Source organism: Oratosquilla oratoria, chromosome 19 (assembly GCF_046742065.1).
Source record: "Oratosquilla oratoria isolate Oo_2021 chromosome 19, ASM4674206v1, whole genome shotgun sequence".
NCBI lineage: Eukaryota > Metazoa > Arthropoda > Malacostraca > Stomatopoda > Squillidae > Oratosquilla > Oratosquilla oratoria.
In genome coordinates this window covers 4,608,783-4,613,782 of record NC_134795.1, presented here as the reverse complement: position 1 = coordinate 4,613,782, position 5,000 = coordinate 4,608,783, and positions in this window count along the sequence as shown.

Here is a 5,000-nt window from a genome sequence, read left to right as displayed (position 1 = left end):
AGATTTTTTTTTTTTTTTTTTTTTTTTTTTTTTTTTTTTTTTTAGATATAAGGAGAAACTATGATATGCTAAGTGCTGCGCAATTATTATGATTAAATCATCAGCTGTGACTCTTTATTACCATTCCCGACGTATTCGCCACATTCAGATATGCCATACTGGTTAAACCAGACGCCGTTAGGCATTTCTGCTTAATGAGAATTTAATGTTCCGTGTGCACCTTTACGCACGCACATACACACATACAAACACACGTACACACGCAGACATACGCACACACACACATACGCACATATATACACATACACATTCACACACACACACACACACACACACACACACACACACACACACACACACACACACACACACACACACACACACACACACACACACACACACACACACACACACACACACACACACACACACACACACACACACACAAACACACATACAAATAAACAGGTGTAACATGAGATATTTAACAAGAGTGTTATTACTTACGTCTAAAAGGAAAGTACAAATGATAGAGAGAGAGAAAGGTTTAGATACATAAACTGCTGTCCGAGTTCCCACTGCGGAGTCTAGCAGATCGTCTGAGTGGTGGGGGAGTGGGGGGGGGGGGACCTCGATATAGCGATGTCTCAGGTTAGCGTTACTACACAGTTTAATACTGGATGTCATGTCCGACTGTATATTTATAGTGGGGGCAGAATCCCTGATGTGGAATACCTCCAGGAGTTTCAACCTTCTGGGGTCCTCGTTGTAAGCAATAATTTTGGTACATTGAATTAAGGTGTCTGTCAATATTTCAATTATAATATTTTAGATAATGGTCTTTGATCACTCCGTCCTGTTGGTGAAAAGTTAGTCTTCGGCTGAGAGTACATCTGGTGTGCCCGACGTATGTGGCATTGCGAGGCGTACAATCCTCAGCCGAAGACTAAATGGAGGTCAGCTAAAACTTCGTAGACCCGTGAATAGGAAAAAAAAAAATGACAAATGAATTTCTAACCAAAGACCAAGAAGAACTGCTTCATCTTGGACTAAAATGTTACATGTCTAAGTCTCCCTTGAACATAGCAAAATATTAGAATATGAGATTCTAATAGATAAAAGTGAACAACTGGTTAAACAAGAGAAAATAACAGTTGAGTCCCAATTCAAAGCGAAAGTTATAATTGAATAACCAAAACAAAAGGTGAGCTTCAATAACCAGATTCTAAAAAGGAAACACATAGAAGCAGCCAAACAACTAGGAACAGACCCAGACATCACAATCAGAAATACAGACAAAGCAGCTACTTTTGTTAAAAAAAAAACACGAATGAATATTTACAAAAAAATTATTAAATTTTAAGCGATGAGAGTAAATTCAAGACCAAGAGACCCCACAAACTCCCTTAAGAAAATAAAATATATAAACTAGTGGATTGTGCCAATGCAAGTAAAGGATACATTAAGCTCCCTGAATCTTCAGACGATTATGAGCAAGGCTACTGCTATGGTATTGCCACAAACCTGGCAACAAACTTCGACCAACTACTTCACAGATTACTCTGCCTATCTACCACATATCTAAGAAGCTTGCTGAAATTCTCACTCTCTACACTCACATTGATTAAAGTGTCAAGTCCTCCATCGACTTCCAAGATCTTTTGGCAAACAGCGACTCAAAAGGCGTTATCACATCGTTAGACGCAGAGTCACTCTATATCAATATCCAAGTTGAGCGTATAATTCAATGCATGACAGACATAATATATCACAATGATATTACTCCTACCTGTGATATGTTAGAAATAGTGATGAGAGCCCTATTGGAAGGTCGAACCAAAGAAAGCCCTTTCGTGTGCCCTAGAGGAAATAAGTACTGCCGAACCGATGGGGTTACAATGAAATCACCACTAGGAGTATTCTTCGATAACATTTTATAGGAAGTATCGAAAATGAAATTTTCTATGACCTACAAAAACCACAAATTTACTATATATATATATATATATATATATATATATATATATATATATATATATATATAAATATATAAATATATATATATATATATATGATATTTTTGTTAAAGCTGAATACAGACAACAAATTGAAGGGTTAAAACAGCGATTAATTGAGGCCTCTGGTATAAAATTCGTGTGTGTGTATGTGTGTGTGTGTGTGTGTGTGTGTGTGTGTGTGTGTGTGTGTGTGTGTGTGTGTGTGTGTGTGTGTGTGTGTGTGTGTGTGTGTGTGTGTGCGTGAGTGTGTGTGTGTGTGTGTGTGTGTGTGTGTGTGTGTGTGTGTGTGTGTGTGTGTGTGTGTGTGTATGTGTGTGTGTGTGTGTGTGTGTGTGTGTGTGTGTGTGTGTGTGTGTGTGTACATATATATATATATATATATGTATATATGTATGTATGTATGTACATATATTTTTACATTCACACTGAAACTGAACTACCACACATCATATGCTTACACAAGAATGCTTGTCACGCAACACATACCTGCCTTATATACTACAGATGGTCATGTGTCCACATATATTTCAGCTTATTCTTGCACATGCACACTCATTTGCACGCAGGTGCAGATAGTCATATACCAGCTTACATCCTGTTCTATATACATGGAAACAATGATATAGCACACATACGTATGCCAGAACGCATTTACACTTGAAAACGAACACTTTAACAAGCAAACATGCAAACACAAATGTAACTTTCCACACGTCAAACGCTGATGGCAAACCAACAACGAGTATTATTGTTTGGGTCCAAACTACGTTAGCTTCAGGTTTGTTGGGCATAGGGTTGGCTGTGTTATAGTTAACGATAGTATTATGAGAGAGAGATCAGGGAGATGGGGTTAGGGTTGTATTCTTTATGCTACAAATTAACAAAATAAAAATCTGAGAATGTGCATCCTAAATAAGATATAAATTCAGACTTTTGAATTTGTTCAAGTACCCTTGCGTTTGCCAGACCAATAAGGAAGATATAAATGGAAAGGAGGAATTAATGGATAAATTCCAACGATGAGCAAATTGAATGGTTTGGTTTAAATGTCCATACGATTTTTTTTGTCTACTGAAAAAATATAATTATTTATGTTTTATATCCTCAAACTACATTTGCCCTGCACTCCTTCCTCTTACTACCTACATCGTGTTGTCTTCTCCATTCTCTTTTATCCCGCACCATCAACTTTACACGGGCTATGTTTATCCTTTTAACGCTAATGAATTTAATAAGTGTACCATTATTTCCTTTTATTTATTTATTTTTGTTTTCCTGTTAGCTCTCTAGTTACAATCTCACTTTCCTCGCCACATCTTCCTCTTTTTTGAGACATCAAAGGCTTTTAAGATTTTTCACCTGTTTTGTTATTATACGTAACTCATTTATCTAATCGTCATATGCGGGGTACTTTTAGTTGTTTTCAAAAATAAATTTACCTTACAATGTGATTCTCCAGCATCCATATTCACTGCTTTACATAAAAAAATTCTACCCTATTAGCCACTATTTCCTACTTCTCTTCAATTTAATTTTCCATTTGTCAACACATTATTCTAACTATTAGCTAAGATATCTTTTCGAAGTCCACATTCGACTTATTTGATTATTCTGTCTGTCACCAGGTTACTTTAGTTAACAAACCCTTTGATTCTAAAGGGTTGAAAACTACTTTAAATGCAGTTTTAAGTACCTCCCTTGAGTTGTAAGTTTATCTTGTCTGATCAACTGAGAGAAACCCACTGACCTCTAAAGCCATGTTTCTTAATTTGTGGTGTAGAAAGAAACTTTAGAAGGTGTCCTTCGTAATACTGTAACAGAGCTTGTTCCTGTAACTAGATGTTAGATGGTGCTGACTAGAGAGGATGATAAGGTCAGAAAATTTTATGAAACTTTTTTTTTTAATGGTGAAGTATATAATATTCCTATGTCGATCAATCAGTTCCTCATTTTGTCTTCATTTTTTTCATTTGTCACTATACGTAATTCCTTAATAGAACTTGATAACGAATAAGTGGAAATGAAAAGGAACTTTAAAAGGACATGAGTAAATGAAGAAAAGGTTAACTAAACAATATAGAAATGAGCAACGTGGAGAAAGTAATCAATTTGGTTGGCGAAAAGTAAGGTATAGGAAATTGATGGAGAGTATTAAGAAATGGTAATTATTACGGTTGTGGGTGGAAAATAGAATAATACAGAAATATGATTTCTAACTGTGGTCATATGGAGCTCAAGATCACTACAAAATGAAAAGCAAGAGAGCCTTCCACCTAGAGAAATGAGTTTCGAAAAGAGTCCTTTTCTCTCCTCTCTTTTTGTCTTCACTCCGTCTCCCTCCGCTTTCGTTTCTATCCCTAAGAGGGGGTCTACATGATGTGTGAACGTGTGAACGGGGTATTTGGGGTTTAACCAACGTGTTCGACAACCAAATACCCCGTTCACACGTTCACACATCACTTTAAACACATGTCTGTCGAACCACGTTCGACGAACCGTGTAAACCCCCTCTTACACATTCTTTACCCCTTTTTCTTCTTTAATTGTCGTTTGTCCTCTGCTTATTCTCTTTTTCTCTTTCTTTTATACTTGTGACCTTCAGTTTATTCCTATATTTCCTTCAACATTCTTTTACTCTTTTTTTTTTCTTCTTCAGATTTTGTCCCTTTCCTTTAGTTTCTTTTATCTTTTCGTTTCACTTTACCCACTCTTTTACGATTTTCATGTTTCACCTGCAAATATTGTTTTCCTTTCCTCTCTATTCTATGAATTATACACACCTTTACAGTTAAAAATTTCCATTTTATAACTTCTCGTTTCCCTCAACTTCATCTCTTTCGTTCGATTTTTCACTTCCTTATACACATTTGCCCCTTCAGCTAATTATCTTATTTGTCTATATTTTGCCTCTCTCCTCTCTCTATCTCCCTCACTCTTTACATATAGATATATACATATATGAATACATGTATATACATACAC